Genomic DNA, 27,424 nt, shown 5'->3' with positions numbered 1-27,424 from the left:
CCTTACACATATGTGGAATCTAATAAAAACAGACAGTGAAGCCTTCGTGCAACTGGTCTTAGCAATCACTTTTTGTATATAACATCAAAGGCTTGGGAAATAAAAACACGAACATACACATAGTACTACATCACTATATCCAAACTATTCCAAGAACATTTAAAGCAGGACTTTAGGCCAGGCACGGTGGCTCACGCCTGTAATCCCAGTGCTTTGGGAGGCCGAGGTGGGTGGATCAGGAGATCGAGACCATCCTGGCTAACACTGTGAAACCCCGTCTCTACTAAAAATACAAAAAAAAAAAAAAAAAAAAAAGCTGGGCATGGTGGCAGGCGCCTGTAGTCCCAGCTACTCGGGAGGCTGAGGCTGGAGAATGGCATGAACCTGGGAGGCAGAGGTTGCAGTGAGCTGAAATCGTGCCACTGCACTCCAGCCTGGGTGACAGCAAGACTCCGTCCAAAAAAAAAAAAAAAAGCAAGACTTTAAATAGATATTTACACATGCATGTTCTTCATTGTCATTTACAAAAGATGATTCCTGGAAAGAATACAAATGTCCCTTTAGAGATCAGTATCAAATTTTTAAAATGTGACATATACATATAATAGAATATTATTTCATTTTAAAACAAAGATATTCTGACATATCTCACAAAAACAAAGCCTGAGAATATTATGTTACATATAATAAATAGTCAAAAAGAAACAGACATTATATAATTACACTGATAAGAATATGGAAACCAGTCAAAATAATAGAAATAGTAAGTAAAATGGCATTCGTCAGGAGCTGAAGAAAAACGAAAAAAGGGCAGTTTATTGTTTATAAGGTATTAAATTTTACTTTTTTAAGATAAAATTAGAGATCCATTGCAAAATAAAGTAAATGTACTCAATACCACTAGACTGTACACTTGAAAATATTTAAGATGGGAATTACACATTTTTCATCACAACTAAATATTTACAGCTACCTAAAAAGGTTAGTCTGTAAAAATCGCCTTCAAATAAGAAGTGTTTCTCTCACAGAATAACATAATCAAACATAACTAGATGGTAATTTTACACTGTTACTTTGACTACTCACCCACACAAGAAAACAATGATGAACACCCAAGTAAATAAAAAATTTATAAACACCTAGGGGAATGTTTATACAGGCAAATACTACATAGATAACTTTCTTGCCAAGAGAAATGTCTGATTTATATATATATATATTTTAATTTGCTCCAAGTGAAACCAAATGACATTTATTTGAATTAAACACCACGTGGTCATAAAAGGTACAGTTTAAAATTACCATACAAAGATGAAGATTAGGCCAGGCGCAGTGGCTGATACCTGTAATCCCAGCACTTTGGGAGACCAAGGCAGATGGATCACCTGAGGTCAGGAGTTCGAGACCAGACTAACCAATATGGAGAAACCCCGTCTCTACTAAAAATACAAAAAATTAGCCGGGCGTGGTGGCGCATGCCTGTAATCCCAGCTACTTGGGAGGCTGAGGCAGGAGAATCGCCTCTCTGGGAGGCAGAGGTTGCTGTGAGCCAAAATCATGCCATTGCTCTCCAACCTGGGCAACAAGAGCAAAACCCTGTCTCAAAAAATATATATATATATGTATATATGTGTATATATATGTATATATGTGTATATATGTATATGTGTATATATGTATGTGTGTGTATATATGTGTATATATGTGTATATATGTGTATATGTATATATGTATATATGTGTATATCTATATATGTATATATATGTGTATATGTATATATATATATAAAGATTGAAGACAAACCACAAAAATGGAGTTGAAAACTAGAATAAAAAATTCTGACCTATAAAATATTGAATCTAATATAGATGTATCACAAAGACAATCTTTTAAATAACTACGGTTTTCAACTGTGACTATGTACTTAGGAAGAGCTGGCATTTTGAATCTGGCATTCAAGGTACAGCAGCAAAAGAAAAGTCAATAATTAATAAAATGCTCTGATGAGAATGAGGCATTTCAATACATTTACTTATTCCACAATTTGAAAATTTGAGCATTTTATTTCAGACATTTTGAATTCAAAATAAGAAATATTTGACATAGAACATATCAGAAAGTAAAATATACAAGGGGAATGACATAGCAAGATGGCAGAATAGGAGGTTCTCTACCCACATTTTCTACGGTTATAAAAAAACATGGCAAAAATATGGCTTTGCTGGGGGCTGAGAGTGCATACAGGGTTCTTCCCACTGTTTCCTCTACCCCTATATTTCGCTTGGCTTTCTAAATTCATCTTTGCTCCAGGATCAAATATTGAAGACTTTGTGCATTCACTGAATCATCAGGATATAGTTTTGGAAATAGATGACTTCAGAAACAGAAATGGCTCGGATGATCCCTCCTACAATGGAGCCATCATAGTGTCTGGTGACCAGAAGGATTAGATTTTCAGTTGCATGTAATACCAAGAAATCGAATTGTTTTCCTGTTCTTATGGGAATTGTTAGCAATGCCCTTATTGGAATTTTTAACTTCACGGAGCTTATTCAAATGGAGAGCACCTCATTTTCTCGTGATGACATAGTGTTGGATCTTGGTTTTATAGATGGCTCCATATTTTTGTTGTTGATCACAAACTGAATTTCTCCTTATATCGGCATAAACAGCATCAGTGATTATAAAAAATAAGTTCAATCCCAGTTATGGATTTCAGGCCTCTGGCCTTCAGCGTAATGGTGTGGACAGGCTCTAGTGGACATTCCATTACACTTCTTGATTCTCCTTTCAATACATTTAATTTACTACTTCATATTTCTGGGATTCCAGCTTCCATGGGAACTCATGTTTGTTTTGGTGGTATGCATAATTGGTTGTGCAGCTTCTCTTATATTCCTCATATACATGCTTTCACTCATCTTTTGCAAGTGGAGAAAAAATATGGCTTTTGGTCTTTTGGCTTTTTTATTATCTTAATGTGTGTATCCACAATTCTGGTATCAACTCAGTCTGAAAAACCCAACTTAATTTTGTGCATGATATTCATACCTTCCTTTACTTTCCTAGCATATGTCATGTTATTGATCCAGCTCAACGTTATGTATATGAGAAACTTGGACAGTCTGGACGATAGAATAAATGAAGTCAAGAAAACCATTCTTTTAACAAACTTAATACCATACCTTCAGAGTGTTATTTTCCTTTTTGTCATAAGGTGTCTAGAAATGAAGTATGGAAATGAAATAATGAATAAGACCCAGTTTTCAGAATCTCTCCACGAAGTAGAGAAACTCATCCCAATCCAGAAGAGCCTGAAGAAGAAGATGAAGATGTTCAAGCTGAAAGAGTCCAAGCAGCAAATGCACTCACTACTCCAAAGTTGGAGGAGGAACCAGTCATAACTGCAAGATGTTTACACAAGGAATATTATGAGACAAAGAAAGTTGCTTTTCAACAAGAAAGAAGAAAACAGCCATCAGAAATGTTTCCTTTTGTGTTAAAAAAAAAAGTGAAGTTTTGGGATTACTAGGATACAATGGAGCTGGCAAAAGGACTTCCATTAAAATGATAACTGGGTGCACAATGCCAACTGCAGGAGTGGTGGTGTTACAAGGCAGTAGAGCATCAGTAAGGCAACAGCATGACAACAGCCTCAAGTTCTTGGGTACTGCCCTCAGGAGAACTCACTGTGGCCCAGGCTTACAATGAAAGAGCACCTGGAGTTGTATGCAGCCGTGAAAGGACTGGGCAAAGAAGATGCTGCTCTTAGTATTTCATGATTGGTGGAAGCTCTCAAGCTCCAGGAGCAACTTAAGGCTCCCGTGAAAACTCTTATCAGAGGGAATAAAGAGAAAGCTATGCTTCGTGCTGAGCATACTGGGGAACCCATCAGTCGTGCTTCTAGACGAGCTGTTCACCGGGATGGACCCTGAGGGGCAGCAGCATATGTGCCAGATACTTCAGGCTACCATTAAAAACAAGGAGAGGGGCGCCCTCTTGACCACCCATTACATGTCAGAGGCTAAGTCTGTGTGTGACTGTGTGGCCATCATGGTGTCAGGAACGCTAAGGTGTATTGGTTCCATTCAACAGCTGAAAAACAAGTTTAGTAAATATTATTTACTAGAAATAAAAATGAAAGAACCTACTCAGGTGGAAGCTCTCCACACAGAGATTTTGAAGCTTTTCCCACAGACTGCTTGGCAGGAAAGATATTCCTCTTTAATGGCATATAAGTTACCTGTGGAGGATGTCCACCCTCTGTCTCAGGCCTTTTTCAAATTAGAGGCAGTGAAACAGACCTTCAACCTGGAGGAATACAGCCTCTCTCAGGCTACCTTGGAGCAGGTGTTCTTAGAACTCTGTAAAGAGCAGGCGCTGGGAAATGTTGATGATAAAATTGATACAACAGTTCGATGGAAACTTCTCCCACAGGAAGACTCTTAAAAACCTCCTAACATTCAATTAAGTCCTACTACATTATTAGTTTCCATAATTCTACAAGAATGTTTCCTTTTACTTCAGTTAACAAAAGAAAACATTCAATAGTTTAAACATGCAATAATGATTAAAGTTTTCATTTTTAAAAATTTAAGGATGAAGGAAACAAGGAAATATAGGGAAAAGTAGTAGACAAAATTAACAAAATCAGACATGTTATTCATCTCCAACATGCGTCTATTTTGTGCTTAAAAATAATTTAAAAATCATAAAATATTAGGTTGGTTTTTGGTTATTATCAATAAAGTTAACACTGAGCACATTTTACAATAAAAATATGAGTTTTTTAGCCTAAATTTCAAATGTATCAGCTATTTTTAAACATTATTTACTCAGATTCTAATTTAATGTGACATTGACTATAAGAAGATCTGATGAAATGGCACAACATAACATTTAATTATAATGACATTCTGATTATAAAATAGATGTGAATTTTAGTACATATTGAAATTATATGGAAGAAGATAACCATAATCTGTAAGAAAGTACCACAGTTAATATTCTCTTTAGCCAACTAATATTCAATGTATTTTTTATGGGTCCTTTTTCAAACGTAATATCAGTAGGCATAGTCACTTTCTGTATCTTTTCACCTCACAGTTCACAAACACTTCCCATGTCCTTATAACATTTTTGTGTTATATAATTGCTGCATTAATGTTATAGCTGTATTAATGTAATACCAGAGTTGTTGTGTTTGGGTTATATGCAAATTTATTTCTTATAAATAAAACTTTGATGGACTTAAAAAAAAAAAGTGGCAAGCCGGGAACGGTGGCTCACACCTGTAATCCCAACACTTTCGGCCGAGGCGGGTGGATCACCTGAGGTCAGGAGTTCGAGACTAGCTTGGCCAACATGGTGAAGCTCCATCCCTACTAAAAATATAAAAATTAGCTGGGCATGGTGGCGGGCATCTGTAATCTCAGCTACTCGAGAGGCTGAGTGAGGCAGGGGAATTGCTTGAGCCTGGGAGGTGGGGGTTGCAGTGAGCTGAGATGGCGCCACTGCACTCCAGCCTGGGTGACAAGAGTGAGACTCTATCTCAAAAAAAAAAAAAAAAAAAAAGGAGCAGTTTTGCCCTGGCAAAAGAACCTTTATGGGAACTTTGGAATCCACGTCAAAGGGTGTAAACCCAAGACTGAGGAGGGCTGTATTGAGAGGGCATGAGCTTGCTTGAGTGGCATGCTTGCCCATCATAGTCCCAGCTACAAAATAAAATATGACTAATTCTCATTGTAAATACAGCTGTAGGCCATTTGGCTTTGTTTATGCCACTAGCACCATCTGCCAAGACACCAAGGAGGATTCATAATGTCCTGTGTCTCAGGTGAAAGGACTTTAGATGTTGGTCCTCTCTGTGGTCTCTGATTAGCCCCTTGCACACATCTATCATGGTGTGGAAGAAATCCTGCACATGCAGGAACCCACAGACAGAAACATCCATCTGTGCCCCTGGATGTAGGCTTACCAATATTTGTTTAATGGTGGATCTTGATGTGGCACTATAATCTGGCTCCCAGTCCATGAAACCAAAGTCCAGAAGCAGTTTTTCCTAACCTGGGACCTGCAAAAAAGCACACCTATATGTGCCCCTGTAGGCATGCTGGCTGACTTTATTCCCACTGTGAATCTTGAAGCAGTCCTAAAACCCAGCTCCAGTCCCAAAACCTACCTCCAGTCCCTGTCAGCTAAAGTCTGGGAGCAGTCCTGCCCACCCAGGAATCTGGAGGGAGAAATGCTGTGAACCCAGAAACAAACCTGAAGACTTTGGTCTCAGCTGTGTATCCTGAGGCAGCCCTGTGAATCAGTTCCACACCCTCTCAGCTGTGACCAAGGGTCAGTACTTCTCATCTAGGAACCTGTCCAATGACTGGGTTAGAAGATTTCCAGAAACCCAGCAAGAGCCACACAGCAGAAGCCACACCTGCTCACATGGATTGTATCGGCTCTGTCATCTGCCTATGTAACCGGAGGCTTTTTTTCCTCAGCACCAGTCTTACTGATCAAGATCCTGAAGAAAGTTCAGTCTTCCCAGAAAATAGACAGAATCCACAACAGTCTGATGCCCTAATAACAGGTCTGCCAAGCATGAACTTCACTGTGATCCAGATCCAATGCACCTTACTGCAAACTCACTGGAAATCTCATCAGCACAGAGATCCAATAGGAGAAAATATTTACCTCCCCAAACTAATCTATAATGACTGCAAGAGATATTTACTCCTTTAGATCCAAGGACATAAAAACAAGGTATCACAGATCATGAAGGATCAGGCAAACATAACATCACCAAAGGAAACTAAAAATGCTCCAGTAACCACTTACAGTAAGACACAGATCTAAAAAATGGCCAAGAATTCAAAATAATTATCTTAAAGAATCTCAATGAGATGCAGAAAGACCACACATTACTAAATTCTTTTGCAACAACGTATGAACAAAATCACAATTATAATAAAGAGAACCCATTAGAAGAGAACCAAATAGATATGCTGGAGCTGAAGTACACAATAGGAGATCTAAAATATTTAAGAGAAAGCTTTAACAGGAGACCTCGTTACACAGGAAAAAAAAAAAAAAACAGCAGACGTAAAAGTAAGTCATTTGAAAGTTTCTAATTAGAATTTTAAAAAAGAATGTAAGAGTGAATAAAGCATTTGGGCCCCATACTGTGTAATAAACAGAATGTACGTATTTTAGGGGCTTTGAAAGAAAAAATTTTAAAAATTGTTTAAAGATATAATATCTTAAATTTCTCCCAATCTTGGAAGAAATATAGACATTAAGTTGAAAAGCCCAAAATGTCTGGAGCAAGAAGAATCTAACAAAAATTGTCCATAACACGTTATAATTATGCCAAAATTCAAAGACAAGGAGAGATTCTTAAAAGAAGCAAGAGAAAAGAGATTCTTCACACACAAGGGAACTTCTATAAGGTTATCAGCAGATTGCCCAGCAAAAACCATGCAAGCCACATGGAAGTGAAACCGTATATTTAAAGTGCAAATGAAGAGAGAAAAAGAAAAAACCTTGACAACTAAGACTACACCTGACAAAGCTGTTCTTTAGAAATGATGTATCAATCAAAATCTCAGATTTAAAAAAAGTTGAGGAAATTTTTCATCACTAGACCTGACTTACAAAAAATGCTAATGAGAATTTTTCAAGTTGTAATGGAATCCTAACTTACAACAAAAATGTAAATATTACTGAAAATCATATATACATAGTCAAATTTAGAAGGCTATAAAACTGTAATTATGGTCAAAAATCACTTTTAACTCTGGTATAAAAACTACAAGAAAAAATTATTAAAAATAGCTTCAATAAATTGTTAATGGGTATACGATATAAAAAGATGTAGCGTGTGAGGCCAGGCGCAGTGGCTCACGCCTGTAATCCCAGCACTTTGGGAGGCTGAGGTGGGTGGATCACGAGGTCAGGAGATCGAGACCATCCTGGCTAACACAGTGAAACCCCATCTCTACTAAAAATACAAAAAATTAGCTGGGCGTGGTGGCGGGCTCTTGTAGTCCCAGCTAATAGGAAGGCTGAGTGTGACATAAATACTGTGTTGAAGGGAGTAAGATTGTTTAATTTTTCTGTGTATAGAAGCTAACTTTTGCTTGAGGCCAGGAGTTCAAAACCAGTCTGGTCAATATAGCAGGACCCTGTCTCTTCAATAAGTACATAATTAAAATTAAAGATCTCAGAAAGCTATTTATTCCTTTAAAAAAAGAAGCAGCTGGGCCTGATGGCTCATGCCTGTAATCCTAGAATTTTGGGAGGCCAAGACAGGTGGATTGCTTGGGCCCAGGAGTTCAAGACCAGCCTGAGCAACATGGCAAAACCCTGTCTCTACAAAAAATAGTAAAAAAATCAGCCAGACATGGCAGCATGTGCTTGTAGTCCCAGCTACTTGGGAGGCTGAGATAGGAGGATTGCTTGAGCCTGGGGAAGTTGAGTCTGTACTGAGCTATGAATGCACCACTGCACTACAGCCTGGGTAACAAAGCAAGACCCTGTCTGGCCTGGGTAACAACGCAAGACCCTATCTGTACAAAACAAAAAGTTAAATTGCTATCTGAAGCTAGATTTTATAACTATGAGATGTTTTACATAAGTTTCTTAGAAATTACAAAAAAAAATTGTAGTGGGTAAATACAAAAAAAGAAGTCATAAAACAACAAAAACAAAACAAAAATTCAAGAAAACACCAGGGAAGACAGCATGAAAGAATTAACAGAAAGCGAAATGGTCAGAAAACAGCAGAAATAGGGCTGGGTGCGGTGGCTCACGCCTGTAATCACAGCACCTTGGGAGGCCGAGGTGGGCAGATCATGAGGTCAGGAGATCAAAACCATCATGGCTAACACGGTGAAACCCCATATCTACTAAAAATACAAAAAATTATCTGGGCGTGGTGGTGGGTGCCTGTAGTCCAGCTACTTGGGAGGCTGAGGCAGGCGAATTGCATGAACTTGGGAGGCGGAGGTTGCAGTGAGCCAAGATCGTGCCACTGCACTCCAGCCTGGGCGACAGAGCGAGATTCTGTCAAAAATAAAAAAAAATAATAAAAAAAAGAAAAGCAAATAGCAGTAATAAGTTCTTATCAATCTAATTCCTTTAAATATACATTTAGTTATTCAATAAAAACATTGCTATAGTGTGAGCATCCCCTCCAAAATTCATGTTAAAATTTAACTACCGTTGTGAGAAAATAAAGAAATGAGGCCCGTAATAAGTTATTAGGTCATGAGCACTCCACTCTCATGAAAGGATTAGTATCATCATTTCCACAGTGTGTTAGTCATCATGAGAGTGGGTCTATTATAAAAGTGAGCTCTGGTGTACACCTTCCGTCATCCTCAAGCCTTTGGTCATGCTGTGATGTGGAAGTATGTTTCTCATCAGATGGGAATGATATGCTCTTGGACTTCTTGGCATCCAGGATTCTGAGCTAAGTAAACTTCTATTCTTTATAAATTACCAACTCTGGGATATTCTGTTATTGAAGCAAAAAATAAATGAAAACATTCACAGAATGTCTGAATAGATTTAAAAGATCAACAATATGCTGTGCACAAGAGACTTATTTTAGATTTAAGGACATACATAGCTTAATGGTACAAGGATGAAAAAGAATATTCCATGCCAATAATAACTAAAACAGTGTAGAAGTGGCTATATTTATATCAGACTACATAGACTTCTAGAAAAATCTGTCATAAAAAAAGAACTTTATTATATAATGATGAGTCTAATTTGTCAAAAAATAAATATATATTTTACCAAACACTGGAGCCCATAAATACAGTAACACATATTAAGAAAAGTGGAGAAACAGATATAATAGGGGACTATACTGCCCTACTTAATACATCATTCAGACAGAAAGCTAGTGAAAAAACAATGTACTTGCTTAACACTATAAAACTGAACCTAACAGACATATATAGAACATTTCATCCAACAGTATAATTTATATTCTTCTCAAACACACATGGAACATTCTCCAGGACACATCATAAATCTGGCCCACAACAAAAACAAAAAAGTCTTTTCATTTTTAAAAAGATTGAAATCATATCAAATTTTTAAATCACAATTTTATAAAACTAGAAATCGATATAAGGAAAAGTAAAAAACTTACAAATATGTGTATATTAAACAACATGCTTCTGAAAAACCAATGGGTCAAAGACAAAAAAAAATCACAAACTATCTTGAGAAAACTGAAAATAGAAACAGGACATATCAAAACTGAAATGTAACAAAAGATGTTCTAAGAATTTTATAGCAATATATTTTTATACTAAGAAAAAAGATCTCAAACAATGAAACTTTAATCCTCAAAGCACTTGAAAAATAACTAATCCCAATGTTAGCATAATAAAATAAAAATTAGACCTCTAGTAGAAATAAATTAGATACTTAAAATACAACAAGAAAGAAAAAAGGCAGAGAAAGAATTTACATATAAAAATTTTCTAAATTAAGGCCAGGTGCGGTGGCTCACGCCTGTAATCCCAGCACTTTGGGAGGCCAAGGCGGGGGGGATCATGAGGTCAGGAGTTGAGACCAGCCTGGCCAACACAGTGAAACCCCATCTCTACTAAAAATACAAAAAAAATTAGCCAGGTGTGGTAACATGGGCCTGTAGTCCCAGCTGCTGGGGAGGCTGAGGCAGGAGAATCACTTCAACCCAGGAGGCAGAGGTTGCAGTGAGCTGAGACTGCGTCATTGCACTCCAGCCTGGGTGACAGAGTGAGACTCCATCTCAAAAAAAAAAAAAAAAAAAATTCTTAATTAAAGGTTTTTAGAAAAGGGAGGAGAATAAATACTCTTCCTTTATTTTCCAGTTGGAGGACTAAGTCTCTCATTTCTGTTTTGCACTTATATTTACAATAACCACATCCAAAAACTCTGCTTCGAACTCATGGACATCTGATTTCCAGCATGGCCTGGATTTAGGCACCTGCAGGGTGACCTTGGGCATACTGTCTTCACAGGAAAGAGGGTTTCTGGGGGAAAAATGCAGAATAGAAAAGGCGCTATCAAGAACCCATGGGTGAGGTTTGGTGCACAATTGATGAAACAACTGGTTAGTGCTACAGATACTGGCCCAGGCAGGACAGCTCTGACTTATAAATGTGTGTGTGCAAGGAGATAAGATGGTGAGGTGATCCAGAAACCTAGGCTACTGCAGGAAAGAGGTCACTGGTGCCGATTCAAGATCTGGGAGGTAGAAAGAAGCCATGAATCTTCAGGACACTTATGTGGCCTATTAGTGGAAAACTCTAGAAGCAGTCCTCAGTCTCCTTTGACCCTTGGAGGAGACCTAGAATCACAGGACAATTCACAGTGTGACAGCTTGTATGCAAAAAAAAAAAGAAAAAAGAAAAAGGAAGGAAGGAAAAAACATCTCTCCATTCTACAACAGACCCAGTGTCTCCCTCCAACCAAGGCTGCTATGATACCTTAATTTTACTTTTTTGAGAAAGGGTCTCACTTTGTCACATAGGTTGGAGTGCAGTGGTGTGATCTTGGCTCATGGCAGCATTGGCCACCCAGGGTTCAAGCGATCCTCCTGCCTCAGCACTCTACCCAGGTAGCCGGGAATACAGGTGTGTGCCACTGTCCCCAGCTAATTTTTTTGGATTTTTGGCAGAGATGGGATTTCACCACATTGCCCAGGCTGGTGTTCAACTCCTGAGCTCAAGCTATCTGCCCTCCTCATCCTGCCAAAGTGCTAGGTTTACAGGCATGAGCCACTGTACCCAGCCTAATTTTTTTTTTTTTTTTTTGAGTCGGAGTCTCGCTCTGTCACCCAGGCTGGAGTGCAGTGGCGCGATCTTGGCTCACTGCACACTCTGCCTCCCGGGTTCACGCCATTCTCCTGCCTCAGCCTCCCGAGTAGCTGGGACTACAGGCGCCCACCACGACCACGCCTGGCTAATTTTTTGTATTTTTAGTAGAGACGGGGTTTCATCGTGTTAGCCAGGATGGTCTCAATCTTCTGACCTCATGATTCGCCTGCCTCGGCCTCCCAAAGTACTGGGATTACAAGTGTGAGCCACTGCGCCTGGCCCTAATATCTTTATTCTAACACCAAATACATGGAGTTTGCTGAACATCAACAATTCTCCAACACAAACTGGGTGTCCAACAACTCAATTCTGAAAACACCCAGGTCAGCATAGACCCCACCGGCTCAAGGCTCAGTCCCACAACACTGCTTCCACTCCACATGCCAGTCACAAGCCCCAGGGACCCATCTATACTTCTGAGGAGCTGTGTATAAATTATGGGCTTCCATAACTCCCTCTCTCAAGTTAAAGGATTTGATAAAACTACTCACAGAACTTGGCAAAAACACTTTACCTATGTTTACTAGATTATTATATTGGATACAACTCAGTAAATGCCAAGAGGAAAAAACATATAGGACAAAGAAAAGCAGGGAAAACATGAGGTGGGCAGTGAATCATGGTAGTTATGACTTAACATCTCTCAAATCCTTTGTGTTCTGCAAGAAAAGCTTACTGCAATGAAATACCCTTTTCATTATGACTTTTATGATACTCCCTCTTTAGGTATCACAAATTCACAGATTCTACATTCTCATTTTTCCCTCATAAATAATTATAATTTTGTCTTCAGTGTTCAGAACAGAATACTTGTTAACCAAACTGCTCAAGTTTCTCTACTTCTCCCAGGCCCCTGGATGATGCTCCACCTTCAGTCTAAGCCAGCATACAACCCTCTTGATGCCCCTCCCAAGAACAGGCTGACTTCAGGGTGAAACATTCTCTAGTCTTGAATCTGATTTTGCCATTCTCATTCTCCATTCTGCCCTCTCCCTCCCACCTTTCTTCTAATCTTGTTTGCTCCTCCATATGAAAAATAGCCTTTATCTGCCTCATTTTGGAGATGCTTGCAGATCTTGGGCTCGGTGCTTTTTCCATTGCAATACTCCTTAAAATAAAGTCACTTCTTACCTACATCAGAATTTATTTTATTTGTTGATATCTAGAAACAGCCCAATGACAATAACAATTACCCCCTCTCAGAGGACATCACAACCCTCCTCCCATCCCAACCTCTCACTGCATCTGCCTGTGGATCCTCAGCTTTCCAGGGCTCTGTAGCTTCTCAGTATAAAGGCTCCTTTCAGGTCTAATTTGAGCCAGGCTGGGACACCTGCAGGAAATGTTCCCAGGAGGAAACTACCGGGCTACTGATGACCTCCTTTGGCAGGATCAAGATTGGCCTTACCTTGCAGTCTACAGTCTTAGGTCTATGATTCCCAGTCAAGATTATTCACTTAGTTTTATACAAAAGAACTCAGTGTTTAAAGAAACCAGCAAAATTCCTCAAACTCATTGCTTATGTTTATAGGAGGAAAGGAGATTGTAAGGCACTTACATTTTATACTTCAACAAGAAAAGCCAAAATATATATCAATTTCAGACAATAATCATTTAGGTATTATTTCCGTAATAACAAATAGGTAATCATACATGAACATTAACCAGGAATGTCAAGTCCTATTCCATAAAATGTAACATTAAATTCAGACATCCAGATAACAGCATACAGAGCAGACTTATTCATTACTACAAATTCCCCACCATGCAGAAAAGAGAAACTGATATTTTGGCACATCTCTAAATCACCAATTTATCTACCAAAACTTCTTCTAAAAATGTATTCAGTTCTCTGCAGCCATAGAGGAAGAGAAATGTTTCTTACTTTTTTTAATCCAGTAATATTCCCATAACTAGGCCCTGAGGTTCTGTTTGAAACCACTCCCAAAATATACAGATCTGAAAAACTTATTACACATGTCAAGGGAAAACGAAAGGATTTTTAACAAATATATCATTAGACATTTTTAAAATTTACATATTTATGCCTCTTTGAGAATATTCTCCTATCTTTCAAGCTCTACCAATAAAATGCATTGTACAGTTAATAAAATGGAAGTTGAAATAAGTAAACATTTTTTTCAAGATGACAAACTCAAGGAGTGGCAGTACTGGCTGGAATAATGATATGTCTGACTCAAGTGTCAAGTTGGGCTGTCTGTCATGTGATGTACATCTTCCCACCTTCATCCTTCTCACTGAAGTACTCAATGACCACCCTCCCAAGAGCCTCTGCACTGCATCCCCATGTGTGCAGTGTTTTTTGTTTTTTTTTTTTTTTTTTTTTTTTTTGTGCAGGTCCGTGCCCCATCTTGCTAGAATGGACTTTGTCTTTGGGGATACTATATTTTTCTCCCTTCACAATTCTGAAAAAATCCAGACAGTAGAAATTATTTCTGTCTTTCCCCTCAATATCAGAATTCCATTGGCCAAGCAGCAATGTGTCTCCAAAAAATGGAAACTGGACTGGGAGAAAGAAAATCTTAATGCCACAAGGATGTGGCTTTTTGAATGAAGCGTAAACCACAAGAGTGCTCTGAGCACCAGAGCACCCAGCTGCTTCTGAGAGGGTCCACCCCACACCTCAGGCCATCCACTATGAGGAGATGATGCAGTAACTGTTATGCCCTAAACACTCCAAGACAGATGGCTACTGTGGGCATCTGGGATCTTCCCCAGATAGTTCTGAAGCCTAGGACCAGGAAAAGACAACAGGATGGCTGAGGACAAATTACCTTGTAGAGTTGGGAACCTACAACTCTAATTCATTCTGATAAGGTGTCTGATAACCCCAAATCATTCTGATAAGGCATCTGTATCTGAAGAAGAAAGAAGAGGCACAAAGGATGCACACTTTTACCACTGTTATTCAACATAGTACTAGAAGTGCTAGCTAGAGCAATGAGACGAGAAAACAATAAAGGCCATCCAAACTGGAAAGGAAGAAGCCAAATTATCTTTGTTTGCAGATGATGTGGTCTTATATTTGGAAAAACCAAATTCACTAAAACACGACTAGAATTGAATTTAGTGAAGATTTAAGATTTAAAAATTAGTAGTGTTTCTGCATGCTAACAGTGAACAATGTGAAAAAGAAATCGAGTAATCCCATTTACAATAGCAACAAATTAAAATTAAATACCTAGAAATTAAAGAGATGAAAAATCTCTACAATGAGTACTATAAAACACTGATGCAAGAAATTTAAAAAGACAAAAAACTGAATAATATTTTATGTTTATGGATAGGAAGAATCAACATTTTTTAAATGTCCATACTACCCAAAGCAATCTACAGACTTAATACAACCTCTAGAAAAACATCAATGACATTCTTCCCAGAAATTGAAAAAACAATCCTACAGTGTAGACAGAACCACAAAAGAATCAGAATAGCGAAAGCCATTGTAAGAAAAATGAAACCAGAGGAATCACAGTATTTGACTTTAAATGATATTACAGAGCTACAGTAATTAAAACAGCATGAAACTGATTATTGAAACAGTAGAGAGAATGCAGAGACATATCCATATATCTACAACCAACTTATTTTTGACAAAGGTGTCAAGAATATATACTGGGGAAAGGAGTCTTCAATAAATTGTGCTAAAAAAACTGAATATCCATATTCAGAAGAATGAAACTAGACAACATCTCTTGTCATATAAAAAAATTAAATCAAAATGGATTAGAGACAAATCTAAGATCTCAAACTATGAAACTCCTACAAGAAAACATTGCTGAAGCTCTACAGGAAATTAAACTGGGCAAAGATGTCTTTAGTAATACCCCACAAGCACAGGCAACCAAAGCAAAAATGAACTAATGGAATCCCATCAAGTTAAAGAGCTTCTAAAGAGCAAATGAAACAATTAACAAAAAGACAACACAAAAAATGAGAAAAAATGTGTAAACTGCCCATCGAAAAAAAAAACAAAATGAGAATACATAGAGCGCACAAACAGCTCTATAGGATAAAATTGAATAATCTGATTATAAATAGGCAAAAATTTGAATAGACATTTCTGAAAAGAAGGCATACAAATGACAAAAAGACACGACAAGGTGCTCAAGATCATTTATTATCAGAGAAATGCAAATCAAAATGACAATGAGATATTATCTGACTCCAATTACAATGGCTCTAATCCAAGTCAGGCAATAACAAATGCTGATGAGGATGTGGAGAAAAGTGAACTCTAGTGCTCTCTTGGTGGGAATGTAAATTAGTACAACCACTATGGAGAACAGTTTAGAGGTTCCTCAAAAAATGAAAAATAGAGCTACTATATTATCCAGCAATCCCACTCCTAAGTAGGTACATAAAGGAAATCAGGATATCAAAGAGATATTTGTACCTCCATTTTTATTGCATCAGTGTTCACATTATCCAAGATTTAGAAGCAACCTAAGTGTCTATCAACAGATGAATGGATAAAGCAAATGTGGTACATATACACAATGGAATATTTTACAATCATAAAAAAGAATAAGATCCTGTCATTTGCAACAAGGAGTATGGAACTAGAGGTCATTATGCTTTTTTTTTTTTTTTTTTTTTTTGAGACAGAGTCTCACTCTGTCGCCCAGGCTGGAGTGCAGTGGCATGATCTCGGCTCACTGCAAACTCCGCCTCCCAGGGTTCACGCCATTCTCCTGCCTCAGCCTCCCAAGTAGCTGAGACTACAGATGCCCACCACCACGCCGGGCTAATTTTTTGTATTTTTAGTAGAGACGGGGTTTCACCATGTTAGCCAGGATGGTCTGGATCCCCTGACCTCGTGATCCGCCCACCTCGGCCTCCCAAAGTGCTGGGATTATAGGCGTGAGCCACCGCGCCCAGCTGAGGTCATTATGTTTACAGATATAATCCAGGCATATAAAGTAAACTTTGCATGTTCTCACACATTTGCTGGAGCCAAAAATTTAATTAATTTCATGAAACTAGAAGGAGGATTGTTACCAGAGGCTGGAGAGTATACTACAGGTCTGGGAGGAAGTGAGGAAAGTTAATGGTTTCAAAAAAATTAGAGTAAGATTTAGTAGTTGCTAATATAACAGAGTGACTATAGTCAAAAGCAAATTAACTACACATTTTTAAATAACTAAAAGAATGAAATCAGATTGTTTGTAAAACAAAGGACAAATACTTGAGATAATGAATACCTATACCTTGAGGTGATTTTTATGCATTCCTGGCCTACATTAAAAATCTCATGTTGGCCGGGCGCGGTGGCTCACACTTGTAATCCCAGCACTTTGGGAGGCTGAGGCAGGCGGATCACAAGGTCAGGAGATCGAGACCACAGTGAAACTCCGTCTCTACTAAAAATACAAAAAAATTAGCTGGGCGTGGTGGCAGGTGCCTGTAGTACCAGCTACTCGGAGAGGCTGAGGTAGGAGAATGGGGTGAACCCAGGAGGCGGAGCTAGCAGTGAGCTGAGATGGCGCCACTGCATTCCAGCCTGGGCAACAGAGTGGGACTCCGTCTCAAAAAAAAAAAAAAAAATCTCAGGTAACCCATAGATAAATAGCTACTGTGTACTCACAAAAATTAAAAATTAAAGTAATAAAAATATCAATTTAAACTGCAAGAACAAAAACCACTGGTCCTCATTTCTTCATAGATGTATGACCTTAGCACCATATTGATTACATTGCCTTTGTGGGAATTCCAAAACACAGTTAAGAATATGTACTACTTCACTTTAGCAAAATGCCAAAAACATGTAGAAGAGAAGAAAAATTTTATTACACATGCTCAGTACGCCCTTACCTCCTCCCAATACAGTACGATGAAAACAAGGAGAAACTCCGAACTCTATGCTTCTTCGTCAGGAGAGAAAGAGAAACGTAGAATATGTGTCCACATTTTTGGTTTTTGGGGAGCTGTCAAAGATGGGTTCCCCTGACACAGAGTGCTGAAGAAAAAGGTGGTATACTTTGGATGACAACAGCTATGCATTTTTGCATTACTATAAGAAGCAATCCTAAAGTTATATGAGAACTAAGGAGGTCAGAAGTGCTCAAAAATTGTCAAAAGAGGAACAACATCAGAAGCATCATACATCCTGATTTTAAAAACCTATTATAAGGTTATAGTAATTGAAATACTTTATAACTGGATCAAAAAAAGACAATACCAGTGAAACAGAATAGAGCACATAAATAATCCCTTGCATATATTATCAAATGAAGAGTAATTTACACATCCATATTCATTGTAGCATCATCTACAAAAGCAAGTATGTGGAAAGAACCAAGTTTTCTTAATAAATGAATAAAGACAATTTGGAAGTATAAATAACTAAATATTATTTAGCTTCTTAAGAGCAGAAAATTTTGTTATATCCCCAATAAGGATACATTTTAAAGACTTTATTTATGTGCAAGAAGCCAGGCACAAAAAGACAAATACTATATAATTCCACTTATGCAAGATACCTAACGTAGTTAAACTCCTAGAAACAGAAAGTAAACTTAACTGTGTCAGGGGCTAAGTGGAGAAGAAAATGAGTAGTTGTTGTTTCACAGACAACCTGTTAGAACACAAAATAACCTGTTAGAACACAAAATAGCTCTGTCGCCCAAGCTGGAGTGCAGTGGCGCGATCTCGGCTCACTACAAGCTTCGCCTCCCAGGTTCACGCCATTCTCCTGCCTCAGCCTCCCTAGTAGCTGAGACTACAGGCGCCCGATAACTCTTATTTTTTAAAACTTTATTTTAAGATCTGGGTATAAGTGCAGGATTGTTATATAGGTAAACTTGTGTCAATGAGGGTTTTTTGTACAGGTTATTTTGTCATCAAGGTATTAAGCCTGGTACACACTAAATATTGAATTACACAATGCATCCTTTCATACCACATGAAATAAAACTAGACAGCAACAGCAGAAGCAAAATTGCCAAATCCAAAAATTTGTGAAACTTAACAGACTCTTCAACATACTATTCATTGTGTCAGAAGATTTAATATTTTTAAATAACAATACTACCCACAGTGATATTCAAATTCATTGTAATCCTGGTAAAAATCCAAATGATACTTGATACTTTTTTTTTTTAAGATGAAGTCTTGCTCCGTCGCCCAGGCTAAGTGGCACAATCTCAGCTCACTGCAACCTCCACCTCCTGGGTTCAAGAAATTCCCTGCACCTCAGCCTCTCAAGTAGCTGGGATTACAGGTGCCCACCACCACACTCGGCTAATTTTGTATTTTTAGTAGAGATAGGGTTTCACCATTTGGCCAGGCTGGTCTTGAACTCCTCACCTTGTGATCCACCTGCCTCGGCCTCCCAAACTGCTGGGATTACAGGCAAGAGTCACTGCGCCTGGTGCCAAATGATACTTTTTAAAGAAATCTTTTTTAAAATTCTTACATTTACATGGAATATCAAAGGACCACTGATAGCCTGAACATTCTTAGAAAACAAGAACAAAGTTAGAGGCACAATGCTTCCTTTGTTTAGAACAGATTATAAAGCTACACAAATAAAAACAGTGTGGTACTTGCAAGAAGACAAATAGTGATGGAACAGAACCCAGAACTTCAAACCATGTTTGTGTATATGCTCAAATGATCTTCAACAAAGTTGCTATGACCGCACAACAAGAAAAAGACAGTCTCTTCAATAAATGGTATTGGAAAACTCTGTATCCACATGGGAAAAACTGAGATTGGGTCCTTCCTCAGAACCATATAAAAAAACTGTCTTGAATGAGTTAAATATTTAAATGTCAGAATTATACCTATATAATCTCTAGAAGAAAATACAGTAAGATTATGAGCTTGGTCTCAGCAAATTTTTTTTTTTTTTTGAGACCGTCTTGCTCTGTCACCCAGGCTGGAGTGCAGTGGTGTGATCTCAGTTCACTGCAACCTCTGCCTCCTGGGTTCATGTGATTCTCATGCCTCAGCCTCCCAAGTAGCTGGGATTACAGGTACAGGCCAGCAGGCTAGAGTGCAGTGGTGTAATCTCGACTCACTGCAAGCTCTGCCTCCCAGGTTCACACCATTCTCCTGCCTCAGCCTCCTGAGCAGCTGGTACTACAGGCACCCGCCACCACACCCAGCTAATTTTGTTTCTGTATTTTTCGTAGAGATGAGGTTTCACCAGCCAGGATGGTCTCAATCTCCTGACCTCATGATCCGCCTGCCTCGGCCTCCCAAAGTGCTGGGATTACAGGAGTAAGCCACTGCGCCTGGCCCATGATTCCACTTTTATACAATATTTTAAGTAGTAAACTAGGAAATAGAAGTAGAAAGATGCTTGCCTATGGTAAGAGTTGTGAAACCTCAGTGGAACCAGAGATCAAGGAGGGTTATTTAGAAAAAGGAGGTCCTCACCCAGGTGGCCAACTCAAAGGCCCACAGACTTGGCTACAGACAAGGAAATGGCACACTGAGTTTGGTCTTACTGAAGATTATGAAGCAGTTCTGCAACCTTTCTCAAACTCCTATCAGCTACAGTCCACAAGTGGTCCTTCCCATCAAGAGATCTGCAGGGAAACAGCCAGCCATAATCCTGGAGACAGGCCTGTATATCTTGGCCTCAGCTATGCTCCCTGAAGCAGCCCTGTGACTCAGTTCTAATCCTCACAGCCACAGTCCATGGCCAGTTGTACACACTCAGGGACCCACATGGAGACTTGTGAAAACTGTTCCCAGGTAGTCAGTAGAAGCCAAACCCATTCATACACCTTGTATTTGGCCCATCATATGCAGACACACTTCAAACCCTAACCTACTGCCTGCCATATAGATTCATGTCCTCAAGGATATTTAATCTTTCCATGGCCCAGAAAGAATCCATGACTGTCCAAATCTCTGGTAATACAATCATCAAAGGCAGACCCCACAGCACCCTCGTGGGCCAGCTACTATAACCCTTCTTCTCTGCAACCACAGAGGTAATCTTAGCCTGTGGACCATACAAATGGGAGATCTTTGTCAGGCCTCTGAGCCCAAGCTAAGCCATCATATCCCCTGTGACCTGCACGTATACATCCAGATGGCCTGAAGCAACTGAAGATCCACAAAAGAAGTGAAAATAGCCTTAACTGATGACACTCCATCATTGTGATTTGTTCCTGCCCCACCCTAACTGATATATTCTCCCCCAACCCTTAAGAAGGTACTTTGTAATATTCTCCCCCACCCCGCCCTTAAGAAGGTACTTTGTATGGCTATCGCAAACCTATAAGAACTAATGATAATCCCACCACCCTTTGCTGACTCCTGTTTCGGACTCAGCCCATCTGCACCCAGGTGAAATAAACAGCCTTGTTGCTCACACAAAGCCTGCTGGTGAACTCTCTTCACATGGACGCGCCTGACATTTGGTGCCAAAGACCTGGGTCAGAGGGACTCCTTTGGGGGACCATTCCCCTGTCCTCACCCTCACTCCATGAGGAGATCCACCTATGACCTCAGGTCCTCAGACCAACCAGCCCAAGAAACATCTCATCAATTTCAAATCAGGTAAGTGGTCTTTTCACTCTTCTCCAGCCTCTCTCACTACCTTTCAATCTTCCTCTCTCGCTACCCTTCAATCTCCCTGTCCTTCCAATTCCAGTTCTTTTTCCTCTCTAGTAGAGACAAAGGAGACACATTTTATCTGTGGACCCAAAACTCTGGCGCCGGTCACAGACTCAGGAAGACAGTCTTCCCTTGATGTTTAATCGCTATGGGGATGCCTGCCTGATTATTCACCCACATTCCATTGATGTCTGATAACCGCGGGGATGCCTGCCTTGGTCATTCACCGACATTCCCTTGGTGGCAAGTCAATTGCAGGGACACCTGCTTGACCGCTCACCCACATTGCAGCCCAGGGCTGCTCACCCACCCTCTTCTCCATGTCTCTACCTTTCTCTTTAAACTTACCTCCTTCACTATGGGCAACTCTCTGCCCTCCATTCCCCCTTCTTCTCCCTTAGTCTGTGTTCTCAAGAACTTAAAACCTCTTCAATTCACACCTGACCTAAAACTTAAATGCCTTATTTTCTTCTGCAGTACTGCTTGGCCCCACTACAAACTCGACAGTAGTTCCAAGTGGCCATAGAATGGCACTTTCGATTTGTCTATCCTGCAAGATCTAGATAATTTTTGTTGAAAAATGGGCAAATGGTCTGAGGTGCCTGATTTCCAGGCATTCTTTACACATCGGTCCCTCTCTAGTCTCTGTTCCCAATCCGACTCATCCCAAATCTTTCTTCTTTCTCTCCTGTCTGTTCTTTCAGTCTCCAACCCAAGTTCTGAATCCTTTGAATCCTTCTTTTCTACGGACTCATCTGACCTCTCCCCTCCTCCCCAGGCTGCTCCTCACCAGGCTGAGCCAGGTCCCAGTTCTTCCTCAGCCTCTGCTCCCCGACCCTATAATCTTTCTATCACCTCTCCTCCTCACACCCAGTCTGGCTTACAGTTTCATTTCGCAACTAGCCCTCCCCCACCTGCCCAACAATTTCCTCTTAAAGAGGTGGCTGGAGCTAAAGGCATAGTCAAAGTTAATGCTTCTTTTTTCTTTATCCTACCTCTCCCAAATCAGTTAGCATTTAGGCTCTTTTTCATCAAATATAAAAACCCAGCCCAGTTCATGGCCCACTTAGCAGCAACCCTTAGATGCTTTATGCCCTAGACCCAGAGAGGCCAGAAGGCCGCCTTATTCTTAATATGCATTTTATCACCCAGTCAGCTCTTGACATTAGAAAAAGCTTCAAAAATTGGAATCTGACCCTCAAACCCCACAACAGGAATTAATCAACCTCGCCTTTGAGGTGTACAATAATAGAGAGGAGGTAGCCAGACAGCAACGCATTTCTGAGTTACAGCTACTTGCCTCCACTGTAAGACAACCCACAACCACATCTCTAGCATACAAGAACTTCAGAACATCCAAGCCACAGCTCCCAGGGGTCCCTCAGAACATCCTCGTGGACCTTGCTTCAAATGCCAAAAGCCTGGCCACTGGGCCTCAGAATGCCCACAGCCCAGGATTCCTCCTAAGCTGTGCCCTGTCTGTGTGGGCCCCCACTGGAGGTCAGACTGTCCGACTCACATCACCACCACTCCTAAAGCCCCTGGAGACCAAACCCAACGTTCCTTAGCCAACTCTTTCCCAGATCTCCTCGACTTAGTAGCTGAAGAGTGACATGCCTGATCACCTCGGAAGCCCCCTGGACCATCACGGATGCTGAGCTTCAGGTAACTCTTACAGTGGAGGGTTAAGTCCGTCCCCTGTTTAATCAATATGGGGGCTACCCACTCCACATTACCTTCTTTTCAAGGGCCTGTTTCCCTTGCTCCGATAATTGTTGTGGGTATTGATGGCAAGCTTCAAAACCCCTTAAAACTCCCCTACTCTGGTGCCAACTTGGACAACATTCTTTTATGCACTCTTTTTTAGTTATCCCCACCTGCCCAGTTCCCTTATTAGGCTGAGACATTTTAACCAAATTATCTGCTTCCCTGATTATTCCTGGACTACAGCCGCATCTCATTGCCACCCTTCTTCCTAACCCAAAGCCTCCTTCGCGTCTTCCTCTCATATACCCCCAACCTTAACCCACAAGTATGGGACACCTCCACTCCCTCCCTGGCAACCGATCGCACACCTGTTGCTATCCCATTAAAACCTAATCACCTGGCCGGGCACAGTGGCTCATGCCTGTCATCTCAGCACTTTGGGAGGCCAAGATGGGTGGATCACGAGGTCAGGAGATCGAGATCATCCTGGCTAACACAATGAAACGCTGTCTCTACTAAAAACACAAAAAATTAGCCGGGCATGGTGGTGGGCACCTGTAGTCCCAGCTACTCAAGAGGCTGAGGCAGGAGAATGGTGTGAACCCAGGAGGCAGAGCTTGTAGTGAGCAGAGATCGCACCACTGCACTCCAGCCTGGGCTACAGAGCGAGACTCTGTCTCAAAAAAAAACACCTAATCACCGTTACCCTGCTCAACACCAATGTCCCATCCCACAGCACGCTTTAAAATGATTAAAGGCTGTTATCACTCACCTGTTACAGCGTGGCCTTTTGAAGCCTATAAACTCTCCTTACAATTCTGCCATTTTACCTGTCCAAAACCGGACGAGTCTTACAGGTTAGTTCAGGATCTGCACCTTCTCAACCCAATTGTCTTGCCTGTCCACCCCATGGTGCCCAACCCATATGCTCTCCTATCCCCAATACCTCCCTCCACAACCCATTATTCTGTTCTACATAAACCTAGCTGACCCCATAAATCCTAAGTCCTTTCCCCACTCCCCTTTCCATTCCTTAAGAAACAGCCCTAAAAGCTGCTCCCACATAGCTCTCCCTAACTCATCCCAACATTTTTCATTACACACAGCCAAACTGCAGGGATATGTGGTCAGAATTCTTACACAAGAGCCGGGACCGCGCCCTGTAGCATTTCTGTCCAAACAACTTGACCTTACTGTTTTAGCATAGCCCTCATGTCTGTGTGCGGTGGCTGCCGCTGCTTTAATACTTTTAGAGGCCCTCAAAATCACAAGCTATGCTCCACTTACTCTCTACAGTTCCCATAACTTTCAAAATCTATTTTTCTCCTCACGCTTGACACATATACTTTCTGCCCCCCAGCTCCTTCAGCTATACTCAGTCTTTGTTGAGTCTCCCACAGATACCATTGTTCCTGGCCCAGACTTCAATCTGGCCTCCCACATTATTCCGGATACCACACCTGACCCCCATGACTGTATCTCTCTGATCCACCTGACGTTCACTCCATTTCCCCATATTTCCTTCTTTCCTGTTCCTCACCCTGATCACACTTGGTTTATTGATGGCAGTTCCACCAGGCCTAATTGCCACTCACCAGCAAAGGCAGGCTATGCTATAGTATCTTCCACATCTATCATTCAGGCTACCACTCTGCCCCCCTCCACTACCTCTCAGCAAGCTGAACTCTTTGCCTTAACTCGAGCCCTCACTCCTGCCAAGGAATTACATGTCAATATTTATATGACTCTAAATATGCCTTCCATATCCTGCACCAGCATGCTGTTATATGGGCTGCAAGACGTTTCCTTGCTATGCAAGGGTCCTACATCATTAATGCCTCTTTAATAAAAATTCTTCTCAAAGCTGCTTTCCTTCCAAAGGAAGCTGAAGTCATTCACTGCAAGGGCCATCAAAAGGCATCAGATCCCATCACTCAGGGCAACGCTTATGCTGATAAGATAGCTAAAGAAGCAGCTAGCATTCCAACTTCTGTCCCTTATGACCAGTTTTTCTCCTCATCGGTCACTCCCACCTACGCTCCCACTGAAACTTCCACCTATCAATCTCTTCCCACACAAGGCAAATGGTTCTTGGACCAAGGAAAATATCTCCTTCCAGCCTCAAAGGCCCATTCTATTCTATCATTGAGAGGTGACAGCATGCTGGCAGCCCTCGCAGCCCTCGCTCGCTCTCGATGCCTCCTCAGCCTTGGCACCCACTCTGGCTGCACTTGAGGAGTCCTTCAGCCCACTGCTACACTGTGGGAGCCCCTTTCTGGGCTGGCCAAGGCTGGAGCCAGCTCCCTCAGCTTGCTGGGAGGTGTGGAGGGAGAGGTGCAGGTGGGAACTGGGGCTGCACGCGGCACTTGCGAGCCAGAGCGAGTTCTGGGTGGGTGTGGGCTCAGCGGGCCCCGCACTCGGAGTGGCTGGCTGGTCCCACTGGCCCCAGGCAGTGAGGGGCTTAGCACCTGGGCCAGCAGCCGCTGTCCTCAACTTCTCGCTGGGCCTTAGCTGCCTCCCCATGAGCCAGGGCTCAGGACCTGCGGCCCGCCATGCCAGAGCCTCCACCACCCCCGCCATGGGCTCCTGTGCAGCCCAAGCCTCCCCGACGAGCGCCGCCCCCTGCTCCATGGCGCCCAGTCCCATCGACCACCCAAGGGCTGAGGAGTGCGGGCACATGGTGTGGAACTGGCAGGCAGCTCCACCTGCAGCCCCGGTGTGGGATCCACTGGGTGAAGCCAGCTGGGCTCCTGAGTCTGGTGGGGACTTGGAGAACCTTTATGTCTAGCTAAGGGATTGTAAATACACCAATCGGCATTCTGTATCTAGCTCAAGGTTTGTAAATGCACCAATCAGCATTCTGTGTCTAGCTCAGGGTTTGTAAATACACCAATCGACCCTCTGTATCTAGCTAATCTAGTGGGGATGTGGAGAACTTTTGTGTCTAGCTCAAGGATTGTAAACACACCAATCAGCACCCTGTCAAAACGGACCAATCAGCTCTCTATAAAACAGACCAATCGGCTCTCTGTAAAATGGACCAATCAGCAGGCTGTGGGTGGGGGCCAGATAAGAGAATAAAAGCAGGCTGCCCAAGCCAGCAGTGGCAACCGGCTCGGGTCCTCTTCCACACTGTGGAAGCTTTGTTCTTTTGCTCTTTGCAATAAATCTTGCTACTGCTCACTCTTTGGGTCCACACTGCCTTTATGAGCTGTAACACTCACTGTGAAGGTCTGCAGCTTCACTCCTGAAGCCATCGAGACCACGAACCCACTGGGAGGAACAAACAACTCCAGACGTGCCACCTTAAGAGCTGTAACACTCACCGTGAAGGTCTGCAGCTTCACTCCTGAGCCAGCAAGACCATGAACCCACCAGAACGAAGAAACTCCGAACGCAACTGAACATCAGAATGAACAAACTCCAGACACGCCAGCTTTAAGAACTGTAACACTCACTGCGAGTGTCTGTGGCTTCATTCTTGAGGTCAGTGAGACCAAGAACCCACCAATTCCGGACACATCATCATTTCATAACCTCTTCCACGTAGGTTACAAGCCACTAGCCCGCCTCTTAGAACTTCTCATTTCCTTTCCGTCATGGAAATCTATCCTCAAGGAAATCACTTCTCAGTGTTCCATCTGCTATTCTACTACCCCTCAGGGATTGTTCAGGCCCCCACCCTTCCCTATGCATCAAGCTCAGGGATTTGCCCCCACCCAGGACTGGCAAATTGACTTTACTCACATGCCTCGAGTCAGGAAACTAAAATACCTCTTGGTCTGGGAAGACACTCACTGGATGGGTAGAGGCCTTTCCCACAGGGTCTGAGAAGGCCACCATGGTCATTTCTTCCCTTTTGTCAGACAATTCCTCAGTTTCGCCTTCCCACCTCTATACAGTCCAATAACGGACTGGCCTTTATTAGTCAAATCACCAAAGCAGTTTCTCAGACTCTTGGTATTCGGTGGAAACTTCATAGCCCTTACCGTCCTCAATCTTCAGGAAAGGTAGAATGGACTAATGGTCTTTTAAAGACACACCTCACCAAACCCAGCCTCCAACTTAAAAAGGAGTGGACAGTACTTTTACCTCTTGCCCTTCTCAGAATTAGAGCCTGTCCTCAAGATGCTACAGGGCACAGTCCATTTGAATTTTTATATGGAAGCACTTTCTTACTCGGCCCCAATCTTGTCCCAGACACCAGCCCTCTAGGCAACTATCTTCCAGTCCTCCAGCAG

General features: G+C 41.3%; 1 pseudogene; it reads left to right on the top strand.

The window, feature by feature from the left end:
• Positions 1-3,224: 3,224 nt before the first annotated feature.
• Positions 3,225-7,584, top strand: LOC129058886 (ATP-binding cassette sub-family A member 10-like; annotated as a pseudogene).
• Positions 7,585-27,424: the final 19,840 nt, after the last annotated feature.

This window comes from Pongo abelii, chromosome 3 (assembly GCF_028885655.2).
Source record: "Pongo abelii isolate AG06213 chromosome 3, NHGRI_mPonAbe1-v2.0_pri, whole genome shotgun sequence".
NCBI lineage: Eukaryota > Metazoa > Chordata > Mammalia > Primates > Hominidae > Pongo > Pongo abelii.
This window is presented reverse-complemented; position numbering and strand designations above follow the sequence as displayed.